Below are 24,959 nucleotides of genomic sequence, written 5' to 3'. Positions count from 1 at the left end.
CTTGCTAGAGAGGCTCCAGTTGGATGAAGCTGGACGTCCCCTGGCGCCGCATGAGTCCTCGCATCTTGATCATCATCCGGATTTAATCAGACTGCTCTGTTTGTTTGTCTGACCTCTGTGAACCGAGAGTTAGTCATAGCTTTGCATTAAAGTGAAGTGGTTTCAATGAGCAGTGGCTGGGAGGAAGTCAACATCAATCCCCGCACTATTCTTCCAGCTCATCATTAGCCATGTCTGTGCTCGCAGGCCACCGTACTCTGTCATTGTTTCCACTGCGTTGCACTCTGTGTAACTGTACATCCCATCACTCACCTGCTGCCCTCGCTACAATACCAGCTTTGAAATGCCTCTTCTTCAGGTACCAAAATGAGGTTTACGATATTATTTTACACTTAAATACATTGCTACTCAAACAAACTGTGATATATCAGGGAAGCAAAAGTGAACCTTTCATCTGTAACTTTAAAAATACAGGAAAATGAGTCTACAGCATTTACACACACTTAACATTACGGTCATTTTAATATTTTACCTTTTTCATTTTATTGGGGGGAGGAGGCAAATTCCTTTTTGTCCTATAAATAATTCTGAGCAAAAGGCGGTGTCTGTGCCCTTGGGATAATCTAAAGTGCAGGGAGATGGTTGAGATTGCTCTCTGCCTCCCGACGTCAGTGTCAGCAACTTGGTATGCAGACAAACACCGGAAAGGAAATCCATATGTGATGGATACAAAGACATGGTTTTTAGTGAAAAGGGAAAGCCACTTCAGTGAGGATTAAGTTCTCTGGATCTCATGATGAGAGACGGCTTGCTTTTATTTGTTTTCAAAAAAGCATTTTACTCTTGATGGAATAGCGGCTGTGCTCCATCTCCGCAGGGCACAAGCGCTCGTCAAAGGACGGGCTCCGCCAAACGTTCCATAAACACCTGATGTCACACGCCACCTCCAAAACTCACCTGCCACCTTCTAAAAATCAATCCTATTCACTTCAAGTCCAAAACATGCGGTTGAACATGGAAGCCACAGAGCGCAGGGGAAGCAGCTCAGCCCAGAATTCCTTGGTGGGACTTTTACTCTTCCAATCAATATCTGCGTCAGAGGCTGCCAGAAGATTTGGTAGCTGTGGATGCTGGGGGCTGCAAATCCGTGCCAGGGGTTGTGTGGGATGCTCAGATAAATGGGTTGCTCTTTGTTTTACGGCAATACGGCTTGTCTTAACTTTCTGTGTCTACCAGGGATTTGGAAAATGTGCTACTGTCCTTGGGCATCTCTCTGCAAATGCGGCTCTGAATTGAGTTTGTCGGCCCTGTTGCCCCAAGATTACATAAATATCCTCCATGAGACATTCACTACTACATCCAAGCCCTTTGTTTGCTTTGCTTTTTATCCTAAACAAGACTTTGTTCCACAGTGGGTAAGTCCCACTCAGATTATGGGGTAAACTGAGGATCCGTCTGTAACATTTGTCTTAAGAGACAGAGAGCAGAAACAGATTACGGGTGTTTACTGCGCACATATACACCATTAGAACAAAAACCTGTGCCATATTCCATAATGTTGGGAGCAATTAAGAAGATAATCTTGGAAAATCGTCAACAATGGGCTTAATTATTCCATATTCAAGAGAGAGACTCCACTGCAGTTCAGTATTCTCCAAAGTGCCCCCTGCAAATCAGAGTCATTCATTTGGAGCAACGGCGATACATGACGGCGCATCCTGAAGCAAACACAGCCTATCTTCTGTCATGAGGCTGGAAATCACAGGAGAAAAGTGAGGGTTGTTAGGCTTATTAGGTCAGTGTGGGATTTACTTGACACCCTGATCACGGATCTGCTCCAAATCACATGGGTATCATTAGAACACAGCCTGCGGAGTCGGAGAAAGTGTGTGTGTGCTCTGGATACTGACTCTCAGCCCCTCCGCCACATGGCACAAATACGGTTTTTCCTTTTCCACGCTGGGTCTGTGGGTGCCTCTACCAAGTATAGCTGAAGTTGTGGGAACCTTCTGCTTTTGCGCAGACCTTTTGGCCGACGCCACAAGTTTAAGCCTCAATTTGAGGATGAAGACGTCAAAATAACTGGGTGACTCTCACTGAATCCTGGTTCAGGTGAGCCATGTGTTTAGGGGGAGAAGCTGGTGAAAGAGTGATGGCCAGGAGAGGTCCTCATAAAAGCAGCAAAAGTCTGTGTGTGTGAGTGTGTTCAGTCAAACTAGACTTCTTCCAGCAAATTATTTGAGACAAAGCAAACTCAGTCGACACAAACAACAATTTCAAGGAACGTGTGTTCAATACTCAGTTAGAGGCAGTGTTTTGTTAATTTCTCCTTTGGGCAACACTGCAAATAATTAAAGCAACATCCAATTAGTTTCTACAATAGCAGGTGCCAAGCAGTGCCGCCTAAGTCTCAGTGGAATAATATAATATAATAATAATATATAATAATAATCGCATCGCATCGCATCGTGTTATTGAGGGCCAGTAAGCCAAAGAAAATAAATAAATAAAATGAACCGTTGATACAAATAAAAAGATGAAATACATTTTTTTGTTTCTTATTTTAATGGTCATTTTTTAAGCCATGTTAAGACATATACAGTGCATGGTGGTGAATACTTACTAAAAGAACTAAGGCAAAACGTATCCAACACTAAAAAAAGAAAGATTAATTAAAAAATGTACAGTTTCACTGTGACTTTATGGAGGTGACACAAAGAAATCTGTTATAGACCCCTACGATCCGTGAAACTGAATAATGGACGCTAGTGTAATCTTGTTGATACAAAGATGTGCTGTACATTTAAAGTCAAACTTGTCCATTTTCATATCTTTAACGAATGAACCATCACTATGAGAGAGTCTGTTCAAATCCATCCAGTGGGTTCTGGAACCTTTGAGAAGCGACAGATGGAATCACCGCGCTACGTGCTAGCACACACAGTAACGGCTGCATCCCCGACAAACCACCACCATTGAACGTTCAGTTACTCTGAAGTCTTTTGAATGACAGGCACAATCCTCGCATGAGGAGTCAAGGCCAATATGGCTGCGATGGAGCTGGGCAAATACATCGGACAGAGTGGCGAGCATGTGAACGGCTCCACACACAGCGTGTGCCCTGTGTCAGAGCGGGAGGCTCCGGTACCAGGCAACCGAAGGCTGCAGCAAGAAGTGGCTGTGGTCGGTGTTTGCTTGGAAGAAGAGGCTCTGTGGAATTTTAAATGTGTATGCTGCAGGTTTAGACTGAAAGAGGATGTGATTAAAGAGAATGTGAGATGAGAATGCTTCTAAATTCCTGTGTGTCAGAAAGCATTGAATCATTTAGTCATTTCCAACATGGCGGGGGGCGGAGGGGGCTCTGGCTCCAGCCAAAATCTTCACACAAAAGAAGCAAAGCAGAAAAACTCCAGGCCACAATCCAGCCATGTTGTTTTGGTAACGCTGTAGAAAATGGAAATCCATAGCCGTCCACAGCACGAACGGGAGGCAGAACCCTGCTTGACTGACGTCCTCCAGCCCAGAGCATGCTTGACAAAAGGGCTTATCGAGGCTTACCTTGCTCCGACCCGAGCATTTTCCTCTTGTTTTGTTTCAATCTAACCTCTTCCTTCACTCCTCGCTCTTATCCTCTCTGATCCCCACTTCATTCCTGCTACTCTCAGATAACCATTTCCATCCAGCAGCATTATATCATTCGACACCTGTACTTAGATCGAGTAGGAATTTCCACTGGCCAAAATAAGTTGGAGTGTCATTCAGCGGCGCTGCAGAGTGAATCAGGAGAAGGACCTGCCACGAAGTCAAATTCAACAGGGAAAATCATGTTTTTTTTTAACTCAGAACTGGTTGTTGAAACACACACACACACACACACACACACTGGCAAATGCATCCGACCACAGTCGGGTAACATGAATATACGACTAATAATAATGTAAATGTATAAGTCAACACATTAGATTCACCAGTGTAGTTGATACCAGCAACGCAGCACTGTTGGTTCCAGCACCCATTTTGTCTTATAATTCTAATTATATCATCTTACACATCAGGGCTGTAAGAGAATATGGTTAGGTTGAAAGATCAAATGCCTCTTCTTAGTAAGATTTCTGCATTTAAACACTGAAAACCATGTGACGTCACGGCCCCTCCTGACGAAAGCTCTCTCCCGCCCTCAGTCCATATGTTTCTTCCTCACTCTGGGTTTACTGATGTTGTAGAACAGTTCAGTTCAGTGAGAGCCGCTTCAAAGGAAGTTGGTTTTCGAAATTCTGACCTTGGCGTAAACGTTCAGATCCCAGACCAATTGTAAAGCATCATGGCAGAGCATGAGTGCAGGGTTTCCGCCCCATGTAAACAATGGTGGTGCACCACCATGGCTTCAAAATAATGATCTCAGGTGATCAAAGGTACGAAACCAAAGTGGAAACAAGTAATGCATCATGGAGATGGACATGAATACCTTGGGTTTTAACGGTAAAAAGAAGCATTGTTACATCACTTAATGTCAGGAACAAGCCCCTTGCTCACGGAACGGCACACTGTTTCCACATTCCAATCCACTGCGCCTTCATGTCTATAGGACGGAAAACACACGTGCCCTCGCCGCTACGAGACAGACGTCCACATTTCCCAGGAAAGCGAACCACCTCTGTAACCAACTCGATCCTACGCAACAACAGCCCTTGGTGAACAAACCATTCTGCCACCTTATTATTACCATGACACTAAAATAAATGTATTTCATTATAAATGATTTAAAATCATTTACATTGCATTCTATGTTAAGGTGACATTTCAACTGGCTCACGCAACAGAGGAGTCTTAATGCTCGGAAAAGCAAAATGGGGCCCTTGAACATGAGAGAAAGGTCCAATCCTTGTAATGAACTAATGCGTCAAAAATGATCAACCCGATTGCTCATATGTGAGCCAATATGGGTTTGTTGATACGTTTGGTGGCCAACAGAGTATAGTATTAAAACTTGGCACTCCTCAGATTTGCGTTGACGAGTGGTGTCGTGAACATGGTTGGAGCTGTGCCACTGTGAAACCTGGAATCTAGTTTCTCCAGACACAACAAAGTAGTTATTTTTAAACAGCATGGGGAAGGGCTGCACCACTGTTGGCACCACACGTTTGGAGCTCAAACTGCCTCCTGTTCCCCAAAATAACATATATTTCTATAGTTTTAGATCATCAGCCAAAGCAACTTCTACCAGCATCTGAGCGTACCTTTTTGAGTCATTCAATAGATCTGTTCTTATATGAGGTACAGATGTTTTTGGATCAGGAGCAGTGTGTTTTTAATAATGAAGGATATTTATTCCTGTTCTCGATTGATACATATTTAGAATGGACACGCAAGTGTTCTCAGAAATGCTAAGCCATCACTATATGGATCTTTCACATCATTTTACTGTTAAATTTACAAAAATAGAAAGCACCCCAAAGTACCTTTTAGACAAAAACAGCCATCCGTGTAAAGCAAGTCAAAACACAGCGGCAGCCGAACCCAGAGATCATGAGAATGTTTTGCCTTTCGTCTTCACTTTTCGCTCTAACCACTGTCATTGTGACCCGGAGCCACCAATTCATCAGAGTTACCGTCTCGGGAGTGCGAGCCACAAGGCTATTTCTGTAATGACCCAGATTTTCAGGTGAATCTGGATCCCGACCAAAATAATAGCTGCAGCGAAAAGCACATATATTAGTTGGAGTGTCTTCGACTGACTGGATTTAAGAGCTGGTGTTTTCACGGATCCATCAGTAAAAATGTCTCATGATGAGGAATCTAGCATCTGAAAATTAAAACCTGCGGCAGTGAATATCCCCAAGTCTCATTTCCTGTCATGGTCATTTTAACAGATTAATATCAATTCAATTTCCATGAGCCTTTTGATACAAAGACTAATGGCATGATGATGGTATCATGTGAAGGAAGATGTCAGAGCGAAAGGCATCTCTTGGAAGGAACTTGGTCGCAGATGGGCTTGGAGCTGGATGGAGGAATCTCTTTGTCCGCAAAGACTAGCAGGAAGCTTTGCCAAGCTGGCAGGAAGTAAAAATAGACCGCAGTTGGGAGCAGCTTCCAGTAAAACAAAGCTAGAGCAGGTAGGTGGTTTGCACGGCCACTTAGGGACAGAGAGAATCCCCCACTCTCGACAACAAGTTTCCCTTTATTTGTTGTGAATTTCAGCCAGCGTAAGTTCACCAAAGGAATTATACGAGTAGAAACCAAATATTCATGTACGTATTTAGGGATGCTCTGATACCACTGTCGGGTATCGATACCAGGCTAGAGCAGTCACACTCGTAGAATGGCCACCCCATGAAACTGATACCGCCGTTTATGACAATTTTGTGAAACTTGTGTTTGTCCTGCAGTGTACCGTCACCTATGTACGAGAAAAATATACTGATGAATGTTGTTCAAATAATGATATATATGGGGAAAAAAAACTTAACATGATGCAAAATGGTATTTGGTATGGGTAGTGTGAGTACTCGTACACAACTTGTTTTGGAAAGAAAACGGTTTCATTGCATTTCTATGATGTTATTATTGTCATGCTTTTGCTCGTCCCTGTCTCTGTGGTAGTAGGGTCTTCTTCTGCTGCCAAGTTCTGGTGGCTCAGGCGACGCATTCACCTTTGTACACAAAAACCTAACAGTGATCACATATGAATCTGCATGATAATGTTTTTTTCCTTTTGTCGGAAGATTTCCCATTATTTCTTTACCCTGAAACTTTTGCTGGAGCTCCAGATACGGTTCCTAAGGCCCGGATGGATCCTGCCAGGCCGGTAATGATTAACTCAGTGTGACAACATAGTTCCAAAGAGGCTAATAGGAATTGACAACCAAGGCTGGCTTTTCGATTCACCTTGGATTTGAGGGGAATATCTCTCTTTCTTTCTTTTTACCACTCAAACTGACAGACGTGGCATTTTTCTTTATTTTATTTCTCCTACCACAGACAAACACTTTTCTGGAAGCTCAGCCTGGAATAAAAACGAGTCATACTGCATCACTTAAGATGCACATATGAGACACTCAGTTTTTATTTGATTCCATTTTTTTCGGGGGCTGAGTTTATGAGATTTGTAGATGTCCACAATCAAAAATGTGTGCAATAAATGCTCTTATTTCCTGGACATAATGAATGAGTGCTGTAGAATTACTCCAGGACCCCGGTGTCTTTCCAAAGTTCCTTGCTTCACACACCGTTCTTTCACTCTCAAATGCCAAAACGATGGAATGATAATAAACAATATTGAGGTCTCTGAGGTAGTGACATTTATTCTTGGTTTTATATGCACAGCTCCACACAACAAACTGTCTCTAAGGAAAAAAAAAAGCCCTAAAACTTTTGACTTGAATGTGCCTGGCATTTACAGAGACCGCAGACGTGATGAAACATAAAAACTAAATTCCAAAACAGCTCTTATTGTTGCAATTGCTTTCTGAGTTCCTTCTCTTAATCACACTGAAGAAAAATAGTCTAAGGCTGAGCGACAATCATCATGCTGCACACTAAAACTACAGGTGCAAAAGTCACACAATAAAACAAGAATTTGCAAGGAGAAATGTAAAACAATGAGTGCGAGTAAGCAAATGCATTCAAAGATCTGGCAAACTATTTATGAGGAGATCAAAATCAGCAGTGCAATTGCCGGCCTCACTATTTCCAGACCTTGTAGGAGTAAACAAGGCTGTGAAGGAGAACAAAACTTACAAGTGGCAGAGTCAACAGTAGACCCTTTTTATGTTCGCCCACAACTGAGCAATCACACTCTCGAGCTTGGCTTTATGGTGCACATAATGTTTTATATGTTCATCAAGTTCCTCCGTGACCATATTGGTTCATGAAATATAAACGCTGTATAGTTACCACTGGGCTCGGCCAGAGACTTCAAATAAACTGTTATCCTTGTGACTTACTTTGCTCCGCCCGCTTCAGAGGACACTGAAAAAGCAGGGGCTGTTGAGGACTACAAAATGAGACCTTGCCTGGAGTGAGCGATGAAGCAGCCTCACCAAATGCTCACTGAACATAAATCAAATGAGATGAAATAATTGCCATCTTCTCGAACCTGAAAAACAGATTAGTGGAAATCATGCTCAGGAATACATAAATGAAAACATTGTTTGTAAACCAAGAAATACAGTGTACCATCCGCCCTGTTTTGCGCTCATCATTTCTATGTATTTCATCTTCAGAGCTCATGTTTGCACCCTCACAACACATGGAGGAGTATTATGAACAGACAATTGAAGGGATCAGACTGAGGTCGTCCAGCTAATGGCTCAGCTGGTCAGGCTTGTTCAGCTCCCCTTCACACACCAGTTCATCAGTTACAGGTCACAGAGAAGGCTTCACCTCCTGGTCAAGAAGGAGCAGAGAACCTCTCGGCTGTTCCCCTTCCCGGAGAGAGTGACTGCACCTTGTGAGAGTCGCTGGGCTAAAAACCAGGTGAGGAACCAGAGGAACACCGGGGACAAACCTAGGAGAATTCAGGTCAATATGCCACAGACCTCTGTGTGTTTCCCTGAAAGAGACTCAGTCACATTCTACTGTAAAATCCACGACAAAAAAAGACTCAGTCCAATGAGCAGCCTTCTTTCTAGAGTTAGGACAACAATGTCCAATGAATGTGCAGTAAAGTGAGCACAAAAGGAATCGGGGGATATGGTGAGTGGTGTTTTGGTATCAGGGGAGCACTCCAGGGTCAGCAGGTCTTCCGGAGACTTCTGTGAGTGATAATGAAATCTATAGCTGCACTCTGGAGTGTAGTGCCCTGAACCAGGGGGTCGACAAACTGAGTGCAGCTAAAACAAGAGCTTTTTATTAGGAGGACTCAATCGGACCCAGCTATATGGAGTCGAAACTTGGGTGAAGCTTCCAATGAAATGAAGCGACCTCTATCACGAGTAAAATGGGGCCACCTGATTCTTAATAGAAAAGCCAGTTACCCCAGTTGACTATTTATCCCAGGGAATGTGGTGTTGACCGAGCACAGTCGGCCGCTGCGCTGCGAAAGTGCACGAATAAAAAGAGACCTCCGTGAACCCCCCCGGCCCGAACGGCGAGTTCAGGGTCACGGTGGGCCTGCCCCCCCACGAGAACACAGCAACAACAGCATCAGATATTGATGGCAACAACACAAAATCTACGGCGCCTCTGCCGTCAGCACAATTTATCCCCAAATTAAAACTGACAGAACACAGTCATTGAGGTGAAAACAAACCTTTTTTTCCTCCTCCTTCATTTGGGAGAGACGAAATGATTATGCAGTCCAACACAGTGATGATTAAATCTTCACAGCCGTCGCAACCTTCTCACAACACCTCATTTTAGCAGTTGGCGACCTTTGCAAAGGGAGCTTTTCTAAATAGTGTGAACAAGTTCTGCTTTCGGTGCGAAGGCCCGGCAGGGGTATTTAACAGGCCGTGCGTGTGTGTGTGTGTGTGTGTGTGTGTGTGAGAGAGTGTGGGAGTGAAAGAAAAGATCTCTATTAATCTCTGGCATTACCGCAGTCATTTCCACTCCCTTCATCACCAGCAACATGTGCTCTGTGAGCTTTAAAATATTTAAATCTGTAATCTGTCAGCATTATGAGGTTAACACACACCCACAAGCCTGGTGTCCTATCCCTCACTGCGCTCTCCACTTCACACGGCCGCACATTCATCACTGGCCACCGACACGGCCTTTTGTATCTCTCGCTGGAGAAGACACTGTGGCTAGTGTCTGCAATTTCTCAACAGCAGACAAGACCGCGGCTGGACCCCTGAGAAAAATTAAGGCAAATGCGTGCAACTCAAACAGGGACGACTGTGTGGCAATGCGAGGCGAGAGGAAGCCTCTAATGGTGTCTCCTGTGTGCATGACCCACTGAGTCCTTCTTGCGCTTCACTCTTGGTAAACTAGTGTGATTAATACGGTGCAATGAGAGGCTGTAACGGAGTCGCAGGACGGAATAACTCACTCCACAGCAATGTTCACAATATTCCTGTGCAATAGCAGAACGGGTTCATACGGAACACGACTAACAGCAGAAAACAATCCATCACCATGAGAATTTTATCTCATGATATATTTGATAAACACAAGCGCGGGAATATGACAAGACCATGGTGGCGCGCCGTGCTCTCCAGCTCCACCGCCGTGACAGAACCATAAACGCAAACAAGTGATGACGTTGGAGACAAACTCCAGTAATGCAGAAGAGTGGACGGATACTGAAAACACAAAGGGCAGCTGTGCATGTAACGTATGGGAGGCCAAACCTCCACTCAAGCAGCAGAGAGCATGGAAATTCAGACGCACAAACGACAACATCGTGCCCTAGATAGGAAGCGTCGATCAATAGTTTTAAGCTTGTCTCATGCATCTGTGTTATGCTTGGAATATGACAACTCAAATCGATGTGAACCTGAGCCACTTGAGTGGCCCAATAGAAGCACAACTTTCATTCCAGTTGATAAATGAAGTGCACTCATTTGGACGGCACAAATATAATCCAGCGCTCTGTGTGTCACTGCGCTCCGTGTGGCCATTACCTGATCTGTGATTCCAAGCGTTTAACGTTTGACAAGCTCAATGTTTACAGAAGGCGTTGTCAAGCAAACGATACATGTCAGGTGTTAAAGGGCTGAAAGGCCTTGCAGTAATAGCAGCGACTCATATCTTGGACTCCGTTCATCGCTGACAGTCATTAACTGAAACTTCGGGCCTCAGCAGCTGGACGGGGACTTGAGAGAGCACACACCTCTGCTAATCCCCTTCCTCTAATATGAACGAAATAACACTGCCTGCAACTGGACAGCAGGCGGCAGAAGTGTTAAGGAGTAGGACGGCTCACCTCGTGATTCCCCTTAAATCTGCATCGACTGTTGGCAATACACGCAGTCACATGGCTCCAGATCGTAACCGAGCACTCGAATTTGGAGGAAGTGGGAGTAAACTCCACACCTACTTTTAGACGATCTGCATGATCGGAAAGTTAGCCGAGGTTTCACCACAAACAAAGCACCACTGGTGACTGACACCTGTCAATCACTGGCCCCCTCTGAAGGCAGTGTGTGGCAGACGGGAAAATGTCGGTGGCCGTTTCAATGAGTCCCAAACTAACCTGAACTGCTTTGGCTACACAGGATTAGCCACGGCCATTTCTGAGGCTAAAGGGTCAGTGATAGCAAGATATGCTGGGGGCCACAGAGAGAGCGACATGAGAACTGACATCGTCCTATATCCTATATTTGCTTCTCCTGAGTTGCACTTTGTGAGTTCACTCATGTTTATTCCGTTAAGCCTTGATCAATCCTAAACTGTTGAGCAGCTTTATTTAATGATGAGCGCTCATTCATAAGCACCGATGCACACAGAGGCCCTAAGGGGACATGACCAAAAAAAAAAAAAGTTTTGTGAGATCTTGCAATACTGTGACGTTCTAGGCTTATGCTACTGTTCCTTTAAGAGTTCAATGGTGACAAATGAGTGAGCGTGGAGCGGGATGCTGCACTGGGGGTGAGAGAGAGACTTCTGTTTTTTGGGAGTTGTTGAGGACAGCGAGGAGCCGCAATTGTTTCTGTTTTCCGGAGAACACTACACAGTGTTTGAGTGAAATAAAAGAAGAAACTAAACTACGGAACGGCACTAGAGACACAGACACTACAATACTTTTTCAACATCTCAGGCCGTTCAAATGTATTGACTCTGCTGCGAGAAGAAACTTTCCCACGGATGCTAACTAGCCATCAGTATGGTGGTTTGATCAGGAAGTACTTATGACGTCACTTCAAACTAGTATTGCGAGATCTCGCCAAAGTATTGCGAGATCTCAAAATAGTATTTTTGACAGATCTCGCAAAACTTTTTTTTTTTTTGTCATGTCCCCTTAGGGGCTCCGTAGATACAAGTTTTGTTTTGAATTGAAGGTGCCTTTTCTTTTAATGCTTATGGTGCTGGCCCCAGCCATTATGAAGCACCCGAGAACACACACACACACAGAGCAGGTGCCACCAAGAGGTTGTGCGGCAGCGAAGCTGTGGTCATTCACCACAGCATCTTCAAAATATCCAGATTTGCAGACTGAATGCAACAAAAGGGAGGTCCTCCATGTAACACTGTAACACTGTTTCATTAGCTGGGCACAATGCTGCTAATGAATATTCTAATGACGTCCTAAAACTCAGCTCTAATGGCCAATCGTGAATAAACTGAATGGGATTACAGGCTGAATGACGGTGACCCATATATGAATATTAGGTTGATGGAAGACACTCCGACGTCGCCCATTTAGCCGGCTCCATGTCAAGTCTTCATACGACAGGCTTTTACTAAGCCTCTTAACAGGCCGCCCCGGGGGGGGGGGGGTCTGTGGTGGGCTGGAGGTACTGACTCAGGCCTTATCTGTTTTACCCCGTGAGCAGGACAGACCCTGGCCTCTGTGTCCTGCCAGAGCCCAGGCACGAGAGTCACGCTGAGGAGAGGCAATGAGAGACTCACGACTGAGCAAGGGAAAATGCCCCGCCACGTGGATTTAAAGGGCTGATTCCCTGACACTTGTCTGCCAGACTTCAAGGTGGATTAAAATGGAAATTTAATCATCAGGATTAAAGTGGAAATTTATGAACACAAACAGATGGGACTTCACTTATTTAAGCCTGGAAGAAGAGTTGGCTTTCTTTTTCTGCGCTTTGTTCACGTGCGACTTAAGATTTTTAAATTTTAATGAGCCATAAAGCTCCAGATGAGGACTTCATAATCAGCCACGGATATTGGAGCCTGCATTTCACTGAGAAACATTCTGATAGACTTTTGATGAGGTCATTGATAAGTAGGGATGGGCGATAACTTACACGATATACCGCCAAACACAATCTCCACGGCGACAATTCTGCATCTCATGATAAACACGTGACACGCTCGCTGCATTGGACCTGCACACGTGAACATGATGAGACTGTGACGGCGTGCCACGCTCTCTAGCTCTGACAGCCGACACCAGCGTGTGACAGTTGTGGAGAGTGTGGTCGTCTTTGGTTCACAATCGTAGTTTTAAACTTATTTTTAATAAGGGGAACCTTTGATAATGACACTGGTCTACTCTGAGTCTCTGGATCCCTGTTTATTTTATTAGATGGAGTGGTCCTCATAGTCTAGTCTGCCTTGGTTCACATCAACACATGCAGGTCTCCTGCTGCGCTGGCGCCTCGGCCAAACACCCTGGTGAAAATAGTTGGATATTGGACGGAGCTCCGCTCTGGTATTGGCGGCGGCGTCCTCTTCCACGTCCCCATTAGGGTTCACTGATCGCGGACACACTCTCACAGGTTGCGCTAATGCTATGACCCGGCATCAGTTAGGGACCATCAACAAATTCTAAAGTGGTCAAAGTATTAGTGACATCTTCGGTAAGGCAATGGAAAACAAGCATTTTAGGAGAGAGAATTGTGAAAAGGTTTTTCAGCACAAAAGAAAAATGACAGTTTGTATCATAATTTGGAGAATAGAATATGGCTGAATGACCATTTCTTGACATGATATTGAATATTTCTTCTACAGCATCTAGGAAATGTGTCCAGACTCGTCCATAGTTCAAGTCAACGGTAAGGAGACATGAGATACAGCAGACAAACGGCTCAATTTAACCCCTAAATAAAGCTGGCAGAGCAGTCTGTCAGACACCAGCGGCTTCTACCAGAGACGTTGAAACATTGAATTTCTCATCTCTACACTTAGTTCACGATTATATTGACACATAAACAAATAATGATGTTGGAGACAAACTCCACTAATAAGTTTCATCATAAAACACTTTGAAGAGAGACTGTAGTGTCCAACACATGGAAGAGAATGAACATGGATTTATCCTGTACATTATCTTTATCCCCGAAATTACGACATTTATGGGGATAACTCTTTTGTCAATATCACCCATCCCTATTGATAAGCCATGCTGGCATGCACCTTTCCCTGAAGGCTGCAACCTTCTTCCCTTAACAGTAAAAATGGGCTTTTATATCAAACAAATACGTCTAACCACACACCCACCCACACACACATACGCAGCAGTACCATCTGCTCAAGCGCTGCCTCTCTAATACTCCCCTGTGTAATGCGGGAAACATTATACTTGAGTCTTTTTCCGAAAGCATTAAGAAGAGGGAGGAAAAAAAAACAACAACATAGTTCTGGCAGGAGCCTCTCTAATAGTAGTAGTGAGGTACAAACACGGCGTGATATAAAAATACGCTCCGTAATGTCCTCGTCAACGAAAAAATACTCCCAAAAAGCCTCGATTCAGTTCCATGACAGTCGACAGGAATCCTGAGCGATCGCTGGCTTACATCACTGTAGTGTGTAACAAATGGAACAGCATACACCGTGATCCCACAGGTGAGTGGGAAATGAGTTGCTTATTTGTTTGCTGACTAAACTGGTCACAGCGGCGTCGTCTAGCAGGACATTTCAAATTTCCCTTCAGCCTCCTCCACCTTTATCTTGCTAGATCGTCCTCCATCGTCACACCTCTTCATGTCCTCCTTTACTGCATCCATTGTTGCAGTCCCTGAATCAACATTTGAGTCAAAGTATTCAACCAATGAGACAAGTTGTTTGTTGGTGATTCTGGCAACTTGAGGATGCAGCTGAGAATTGCAGAGTCTGTTTGTAGTGTTAGAGACACACAGAACTGGGATGGTTACCCAGTGTAGGGGCAGTCTCTGATCAGGGGTAGGGACCAAAGCAGAGTTCCACATCTTTCGTGGTCCTCCTGAAGGCCCATTTATGCTCCCTTTACATGCAAAATTGTACCCGTCCACTTCAAACGTCAGCGATCAGATGCTTCCATGTGTTCTTTGCTTTGGTATTGCTGTTCACCAATAGATCCACCAGGGGGAGCAGCCCAGAGTTAAATCTCCGAGGTCGGTGAGGCCTTATATCGCCACTGGAGGAAGGAGAGTTTCTGCCATTGTTATGTCTTCTTCGTGTCTCATTAGAGCTACATATATATATATATGTATATATATATATATATATATATATATATATATATATATATATATATATATATATATATATGTATATATATATATATATATATATATATATATATATATATATATATATATATATATATATATACATATATCACACACATACAGTATTTTTTTTTAGCGCAGATTGTTCTTAAGATCTATATATATTGTCACAATATTTTTTGACTGAATCTGTGTTGGTGTCTGTGCCATGAGAATAAACTGTTTCTATTGTTGCCATAACAACACTTGGAAAAAAAAAACTTTTCAAAAACAATTTTAAAAATGACAATAATTGAGTGCACTACCTCATCTATCACACGTCATCTCTCTCAGTCCTCACACCTGCTCCATCCTGCTTGATCTCTTCCTATTATTCTGTAGGACTCATCTGTTGTCATGACCTCTACTCCTTTCACCAGTCTGCCTGCATCCCTCTCTTTGTACATGTAATTTAACTGGCCTTCTTTGGTAGCTAAAAACAACACAAATGCATGAAGCCAACAGGAGGGAAAAACAAGCTGCAGATATTCAAACAAAACACAAGGACGAATGCATCCGCCACTGAAGTATCAACACCAAAGGCATTTGACCGGACTGACTGAAAAGCAGTGATCCATAGCTGTCGCCTGAGTAAGCCACACTCGAGCACCCATGAAACAGGAGATTCCACAAGTTCAAGGTTCTAGAGCTGGAAGGTCTAGAATCCCATAAAAGAGAGAAGATGTTTTCAATTAACGGCCCCGTTTCAACCGGATCTACAGATAATTTCACGCTGTGCAATTCTAATCATATTCTGTAAGATGGAGCCAAATCCAATCAATAAAATGTAAACAAACTTTCAGCGCTTCAGTAGATAGAATCCTGTATGCCAAACATAAAAAGGTCATCCATGCCATTTCCATACGCCACGTCAATAGAATGAACTGAGGTGCAACATCTCTGTGTCTGAGCCTCTCTCTCTCTCCCCTTGGCCCCTCCCAACCCCCCAACCTTGACTCAAGATGCGTCTCCATGAGATGAATCTTTAAAAAGTCTATTTTGAAAAGAAAGGGGGGGGGTTGACTAGCAAAAATAGCTCTTCACTGCAGCTGCATTATTTTATTTCAACCCAGTAGGCATCAGATGAGGCCCGTGCGCCTTTGCGTGCAAATGATCTAATTAATAAATAAATGATAAACAGATAACTTCTGGCAGGCAAAAGTGGAGACATACTGGGTGACATCTGCTTTGTAGTGAGAACGGCGATGTCCAAAAGAGTCTTGTTTACTAAGCAGACATTGGTCTTTGGCAGCGGAACCTGTTAGTCAGGGGAGATGTTTTGGGCTGCGAACAATGTAAAATCTCTGTTAAATATGTTATGTCCCGCAGATTCCAAGCCTTTCATTGTGCCTCAGGCCAAGAGCGATCTGCAAGTCTGACAAGGACGTCTTCATCCCTCCATTTTTTTTCCCTAAATTGAAAGAAACATGGCTACAGAGTCCTGTGTAAAGAAAAAAAAATCAGCCAGTCTCAGCAATTCTCACACGTAAGGTGTGATTTAATTCTGATGAAAGACCAAGCCCTAAATACGGAGAGACGTGTTTGTCCTTCTTCATTAGTCGCGGCACATCTGTGTCTGGACTGTTTAAGAACTCGGCAGCAAAAGCATAATATGCCTGAGTCTGAGAATGAACTGTAAGCGTTTTTGCAGCCTTTAGAAGGGGATTATTTTAAGCTTGGAATCACGGTGGTTGCCTAAAGGTTTCCACTGCTAACCTGTGACTTAGCAATAGATGAGCCATTGGATGAGTCTGTGATGATAAGGACTCGCGGGCATATGCCCAAATTGGATGGTGACAGCGACTTTCAACAATGTGGTTTTCCTTCGTTTTCCACCCAGCCACTGCCTTTACAGGGTCAGGTGGGAACAGCCACGGCAGAGGCCCAGGTCCTTCTCTCTCCAGTGCCTTGCCATTCGATAGACCAAGTCAGGGCAATAGGGTTGGGCGATATGAAAAAGTTATCACGATAAATGTATTAATTTCGGCGATAATGTGTGCTGTATCTCAATAAATGATCATTTAGTCATTGTCTACTCTCAAAATCATGACGCAAACTGTCAGTCCTTTCTCTTGAGTGATGAAAAACATTTTCACAATTCTCTCTCCTAAAATGGTTGTTTTTTTTTACTTATTTAATATTTCGTGAATACTTTAAAAGTTTTTGAATTTGTTGATGGTCCCTAACTGATGCCGGGTCGTAGCATTAGCGCTGCCTGTAAGAGTGTGTCCACCATCAGTGAACCCTAATGGGGACGTGGAAAAGGACGCCACCGTCAATACCGGAGCAGAGCTCCGTCCAATATCCAACTATTTTCACCGCGGTGTTTCGCCGAGGCGCCAGCACAGCGGGAGACCTGCATGTGTTAAACAGGGATCCAGAGACTCACAGTCGACCAGTGTCATTATCAAAGGTTCCCCTTATTAAAAGTAAGTTAGTAAAACTACAATGGTGTACCAAAGTCCACCACACTCTCCACAGCCTCTCAGATGCCGGTGTCGGCTGTCAAACGAATTTATCGTGAGATGCAGAATTGTCATCGTGGAGATCATGTTTGGCGGTTAGTTAGTTATCGCCCACCCCTACTCGGCAATTGGACCATTGGACTGAGAAGCATGGTGTCGAGGTCATTTTCATCCCATTTGCTTCACGTTCAGCTAGAAATCTTCCCAGCTGGAACTCAAGGTCTCAGTCTGGGAAGGCAGCGCATCATGAAGTTGTGATCCTCAGAGGGACAGAAGTCTCTCCACTGAGGCGGCACCGGCAAAATCTGTCAGAGAAAACGGTGAACAGGACCAATGATAAAGAGCTGCCTGAAGCGCTTTTTATATCCAATTAATCCTCTTTATTACATCATACTTTTTCCTAGAGGTGTTTTTCTAGTGCTTTCAGTCGGGTTTTTCTGCTGTGATCTGATACAATCATAACAGTAGAACACCCTCTGTTTCCGACACTTACACCACGCCAACTCTGAAACCGAAGCCTGGAAAATAACTCTCCGTCGAGTCAGGTACAATTTAGTGGGTCCACCATGTCAAGTCCGGCCAAGACACACAGGTGTAGTGGAGTGTGTGGTCCTGGTGAGGCATTGCTGACCTTTGTTTCAGACATGAAGTCTCAGGGAGCCTCTCTACAGCAAGACGTGAGGCTCAAGGTAAACAGCACTACAATAAAAATATACTCGATGCTGGGATTTATGGCGGCACCACCAATCCATTTAGGAAATCCATGTTCTACTTCTGGTGTAGTCCAACACCCACACAGGCAGCGTGAGCTACCTTCAATTGATAACCACTAATAATGTGCCATCTGTTATTCAGAAAAGGTGAAGAGAAAATTTAAACAACTGTGTTTGTATGGTTCTTTTTGGCTTGTTTAAGCGGTTAAATGAAAGCATGTTTCCTGGCACTAGAATAATGGATATTAGATAGTTCCTCCCTCACGCCATTCGGCTCTTCAACATCTTTCAGGGAGGACGATAAAATGGACAAATACACTCCGGACACACTCACGCCATAGACACACATGCACTTTATTTCGCTACACACACACATTCACATCCTGGACTGTTGTTGTTTGTTTATTTTACCTTTTTCTTATCTTTATTTGTACTATTGTTTGTTACTTGCTCTTGTGTTTCCACCTGTCACGCTGCTGGAAATGGGAATTTCTCTTCGGAGATTAATAAAGTATCTATCTATATGACTGAAAAGGGGCGGACTCAATAGCAGGATACTTAGTCTCGACCTCCTTCAGCAATAGGTCAGGCATTTGCTACACCATAGTGCATTGCCTCAGCAAGCTAACTGTGGCTTTTTCACGCCCCTTGTGCTACTGCACCTTTGGTTTCTCAACACAGAATAGAGATTCTGTGAAAGCTTGTTAAAATGTAATCACTTTAAGCTGGTTTCGCTTGAGTCAGCACAAACAGAGGAGGGCTATCTCGCGGTACATTCACCTGCACGATTCCACTGCCGAGATCAGCGCTTCCTTCGTCATTGACGCGCCAAACAAAAGTCACAGGCGAAACTTGGAATCATCCAACACTGGAAAAGACGTCTCCACTCACACAGAGATGTTAAAGCAAACGCATCCAAAGTCAGATGCTAAAATGTAATGAGAGTGGCTCGCAATATCAAAGGGAAAAAATAAATCTAATGCATAACAAAGAACCGAGGAGATACATACAGACTCAGCATGAAAATATTTTTACCACGAGGATTTATAGTGAAATGGAGCACACATGAAATACTGAAGGTCATTTGGATCATTTCAACGGCGACCAAACATGGCAAGAGTTCACGGACAGTTTGAAAACGCCGACCGCAGCTTGCTGGACGTCAGAAGTCGTCCTTGCTGCGGGCTCGCCATCCAGCAGCTGAAGCGTCTTGATGTCAAATCTTTTCAAAATAAGCATCTGGCCATTTCAGAAATGCATTTATGCTCGTCAGTTTGAATCTTAGAGGAAAAAATAACTCATTGAGCCTTCCGAGAGCTTCAGATAGCTGAAATAATATATGTTTTCATTCCCAATTCACCCAGAAATGTCATTCATTTTTAAGGCGGCATCACTATGTACAACATCAGGAACACGGTCAACATGATTTCTACTTCACTTATCGGCAGATTAATTCACGTAAGCGTCACAATAGCATTGTTCAATACAACAAACCTCCAGTGCCACTAACAAAGCACAGCTCACATGTCAGCATTCAAGTTCCCAGGGCTGCTGCCTTTGGACGTTTCCTCTGTTTGAACAACAAAATAATAAACTCAGCGAAAATTAGACATGCAGTATCCAGTACTGTATCCAGTACTGTGTCCGTTAAAATGTCCCAATTCATTTTAAGCTTGTGGAGGGTTTCTATTACATGCAAACCGTCATGGCCCACTGCCACCTCTAAGAATACGGATCCCTTTTCGAAAGATGAAATCTGTCATCAGCAGAACTGGACATATGCGCCGCCGAGGTTTAAAAAACTCCTGGCAGAAGCCGTGTGATGCAACATATTATTTACTGACATGTTTTCTTCTTAAGTAATAGCAAGAATAAAACTGCTGCCTGAACAGATATTGTTAGTCAAGAAATCCAAATTCAAGGTCCCAGTGAAGAAGCTTGCTGTTATGCTAACATCATACACTGTGGTCGGTCGAGGTGTGTCAGAAATTGATCCACAGAAGAATCTCCATTCTCTTTTGCTATGATTCAGAATCTCCAAAAATCAATTTCAAAGTAAGTTTTTTAAAAATCATGCCATGTTGTAATGCATGGAGGATGCAGTACGTGCCTTCACGATACTGTGGTGAACCCTGCGATGAATTCTTCTGTATTTTGTTTTTTAAATGTATTTTATTTTTCAAATCCCAGTGAGAGAAGTAAGAGAAACTAGGTATCTTTCACTCCATGTCAATTCAGCAACAGGCTCTTACGAGCCACAAGAAAGCAGTTCCTCCATTCAATCATGCTGAGGATAAAAATGTCAACAATGTATCATAAAACACTCAAAATGAGAAAGACTGAAAGGGCGGGACACTGTACACTGGAGATGTTCTATTTAGCCTCAGTCAAAAACAACATCACCCAAGGATGAGAAGCAGGGCTAATATTCCGTCTCAAACTTCTGATGGAAGCGGACTTGAACTTCAATAGATGTTAATAGTGGAGGCTGCAATTTGCTCCACAGTTTACTCAGTTATTAGAGAGGACTTCAATAACCTCACTTCAGCTCTCTCAAGTTGGACGCTGCTCGACCTGAAATTAACCACCCTTTCATTCGTTCAGTTGAAATTGCCTTTATTCTTCCCACAATGGCGACTATTTGGTTGTAGACTCTGAAAAGGAAGTCAAGTTGGCCAGCGAAAGCCTTTCAATTAGAATCCCTGTGCTGTATGTGCAGCTCCTCACAGCTTCATAATGAGGTCTTGGTTCGACGGAAACTCCAAGCCCGGGCAACTTTTTTTTTTAGCGGCTGCAACCAAGGAATTGCTTTCCCTTGTGCTAGTGCTCATTGACATTCAAAGGCAAAGCTTGGAATGGAAGGATAAGAGTCCACATGTTATAATTATATCGCGGTAAACAGGCACAACATGGACACTTTGATGTGTCAGCGTCAGCGGTCGCGCTGTTATTGTGGGCCTCCATCTTGGACAAAATCAAGACCCTGACTTTGTTCTCACAATGCCACGAAATAACTCAGGGACTGCGGTTAAAAACCACAGATGTGCTTCTTCAGGAGCAGCAACTGAGTGGACAATGTTGAAGTATCTTCCAGTTCCATGTATTTCTAAGACGGCAAGAGCGGAATTCAAAAAAGGGAGGAAGAGCAGAGAGACTGAAAAAGCAGGATGCAAAATGAATGAGCACCAACGTGGCCAAGCGATGCCCCATAAATGAAATGCATCTTACTGATCGCTGCCTATTAAGAGCGACTCCCATCATGGAGAGAAAAGCAGGAGGCTTTTCTCAGTGCTGTCAGGGACATGTTGCTTATTTAATTGATGACAACAATTCTTGGACATGTCCATGTGACGGCTTCTCGCTGTGGTCATATGTGCGTCAGGGGCGCGGAGTGGTGGCATTTCTACACGGAATGAGATGTGTAACCTTGTGAACACTGCGCTGACTGAGGCGTCTTTATTCAACACAATAAAAAGGTGTTCAAAAAGGAGAGTAACTCGACACTTTGTCAAAACACACCCGCTGACATTCATATCAATCTCACAGTTTAATATCTGCTGTCTTGAGAGCAGCAACCACAGGACTCCGAGCTTCCGGCGCGGCCAATAAAACTACAACATCATGCTGCAAATTACAGTGTTAGTCAAAGTGCTACACTGTCAACTATCACAGGACCACACTCCCCGGTCGTAATAACGCATTGCGAGTGATAATAATAATAATAAAAGGGACAATTCTGTCCGTAAATGATTCATGGAACCGCTGCTTCATTTTTGGTTTGGGGAAGGAAACGGCGCACCAGCAGACAGTTACGCACGCGAAGACGTCTGCATGATCCAGTAACAAGTGCTTCCATCACCGATCGGCGGCACTTGAGTGGGGACATGGGAGCAGCATCCAACATCCCTGCCTCTGCTCCGACTCGGGAGCGCTCAAGTCCTGCTCGTGCGCTGCGTCAACCTCAAATATCGCTCCCCTCGCAGACACGTAAAGACGCAAGTGTGAACACTTGGACGAGTCAACCGTCCCTCTGAGAGCGGTGAGACGGTGAGAAAGAGTTAACCAAGTTCTCGGACATCACTCACCTGCCTCGTCGACGCGTGGATCCCTCCATGCCTCTACACATAAAAATACATCAAGAATCAAGGTTTGGCGCCGGGGTTGTACTCCAAATATCCGCGGTGCGTTCACGGCTGTCACACGCGACCTCCTCTTGTTACATCCTCATTTGTAACTGGTTTCTCCCTCAGTCTCTCCGTGTTTGGCAGCAGATCTGCCTTTTCACTCCCACCGCGTTCGGATGCTTCGCTCTCGACTCTCGGCTCAACACGAGCTGCGGCGGGAACGCGCGGCGCGCTCCTGAGGATTTTTTTTTTCCTCCGGAGCGCCGATTGGAGATGGAGAAGAGTTACTAGGTAACCAAGGGCGCACGCATCAAACATGAGGGAGCCAGGATTTATGCCTCACTATCATGCGACATTTGAGACCTGGAGTCTTCCCCCCTCTCGAATGTGCTTAAACACATGGCGTCGTGCTCATTTATGCCACATTATCGGTGTTGGCTGAATCATAAAGCATCACGCAGAAGCCAGAGCGACATTTGACGGGGAAATGTGCAGTTGATTTAGATGAATATAATTTTAAAAATTAAAATATTTGAAGCAAATAACCAGAAGTGCAGTGGTAAGTGGTGCCAGTCTTTCCTCTGTGAACTCTACTTTCCTCCCATAGAAGCGGTCGCTGGACTATTCGCCCCCTGTGGTGGACTGTCCAGGGTGTCCTGGTCTGTTTGCCTCCTCTTACTGGGCATGGCAAGTTTGGGGAAAGAAAAGAAAAGAAAAAAAGAGTCTAGCAAATATTCGTCTATATTCATATCTATATTTGTCTATATTATATGCATTTGTATCTCCAAGAAGCGGTTCATGAGAGGCTATAGGTTAGGATCTTGTTTGGCTACTTATTTCTCTGATCCAGTCACATGACACGGGAGGTATACAGAGTCACTGATCTCCTTCTTTGGACACAAATTGTGGGTTCACCATCGTACCAAGTATTTTTCTGCGTCACTGCTGTTGGCAGCAGCTCCATATCGCCACTGCCCCCTGTTGTCCAGGTGAACACATTGCACTCTGAATATATTTAACACGAATTACATGCAAAATTCATGTAGGGAAATGATATGAAGCTCACAGTTTGGCTGGAAATGGTGGTTTTTGTTCTTTTTTTCCATGTCATATCGCAGCATTCAGGAGCAACTTTGTGTGTTGTGTTCGTGTTTGCCATAAAGTAGCAGCAGCACAATGTAACCCTGGATGTTAGGGCTGGTCGATTATGGCAAAAATGATAATCTCGATTATTTGGATTCATATCATAATCTCGATTATTTAACGATTTTATGTTGTGCAGTCATTGAAGTTTGAACCGTTATTGAACAATGATCTACAATAAAACAATGCGTAAAATGTAAGCAATAACTTAACAGTTAGATTTAACCTACATCATGTAGGTTAAATGTTGCTCTCCAGAATGTCCTATCTGTAAGGTCTGGCTTTAGAGAACAGTGGAGACCAGAAAATATTTGTTGAGCTGGCACTTGACTGGAATGCATAGACTTTTCTGTGATTCTGATGTTGTAAGACAATTTCACATTCCAAGTTTTTTTTAGTCATTTTTCATGAGATCATGAGAAAAGTCCCTTGTTAAATTATAAAACTTCCACATCAGAGCGCTCTTCCTACGTCTCTTCAGCGTGATGAATGACAAGGAGCGCTTGGTTTCATCACCCCTGTCTCAGGTTGACATTTATCCACTTCCAAATAATCATTGGTTTTCGAAATATCTCCAACAAGCAGCTATCGCTGCGGTTGTTACTCAGAACGCTTGTTGAGCCTCTGCTCCTCGGAGGTTCTAATGCCGTGAATACCATGCCGCCATTGTACCGAGTCGGGAGCTAACAGTGGCTAATATTAGCGTCCAACACGCCGTGTAAAGAGGGGCTCAAGCGCTCTCTCTGACAGGCAGGGCCTCGCGCTACTCTGTGTAGCGGACTCACTGTGCCTCCCGGACGAGGTGTGGCGCAGCGTTTGCGTGCATCGGGACAGAATGAGACAAGTTGGGGGGGCGGGTGTGCAGCTAAATAATCGTTTCATGACGATGATCACGTTTTCATAATCGGAGGAAGACATAATCGTAATTCCAATAAAAAAAATAGATTAATTGACCAGCCCTACTGGATGTCCGCACAGAGTGGACCTAGAATCATAAGCTGAGGGAGCGAATCAACAGCCTCAAAAGCTGCCCTGCACCTCTTCATGTTCCCGTTGCTCTTTCACAGTAAAGGTGGCGCTAGACTCTCTGACAAGTGTGAGAGTTGGCAGCCCCGTAAACACCCACGATACACGGAAGCCACCGTAGGTGAAGGGCCATATAAGAAAGGAACACTTCACTCAGTGATGAGTAGAGCCAGGCCCTCGGTGGACGAGGCTTTTTCTTAGAAACCACCCCCCACTCGTCCTGAGTCTTGTCCCCATGGTGGCACCTTTGTGACTCTGTTATCTCCCACATCAACAGCAGGAGGAGGAGACCAGTAATGATGATGATGATTAACAGTGGAGGGAGAGGGAGGAGACGACATCGGCGTCGTCGTCATCCCAACACACGCACACGTGTCCTCAGGCTAAAGAATAGAA

At 44.1% G+C, this 24,959-nt stretch overlaps 1 protein-coding gene across 2 annotated transcripts in view; it reads right to left on the bottom strand.

Annotated features, from left to right (window-relative positions):
• Window positions 1-22,597, bottom strand: part of nlgn3a (neuroligin 3a) — a 157,027-nt gene extending 134,430 nt beyond the window's left edge. For both annotated transcript variants that reach the window (XM_053879501.1, XM_053879502.1), the window contains exon 1: window positions 22,356-22,597. The gene's annotated coding sequence lies outside the window, so the exon portion shown is untranslated. The remainder of the gene's footprint in view (window positions 1-22,355) is intronic.
• Between the last annotated feature and the right edge of the window lie 2,362 nt (window positions 22,598-24,959).

Source organism: Synchiropus splendidus, chromosome 11, assembly GCF_027744825.2.
Source record: "Synchiropus splendidus isolate RoL2022-P1 chromosome 11, RoL_Sspl_1.0, whole genome shotgun sequence".
NCBI classification, from domain to species: Eukaryota; Metazoa; Chordata; class Actinopteri; order Syngnathiformes; family Callionymidae; genus Synchiropus; species Synchiropus splendidus.
Note: the sequence above shows the minus strand (reverse complement) of the source record. Positions and strands in the feature narration are given on the sequence as shown.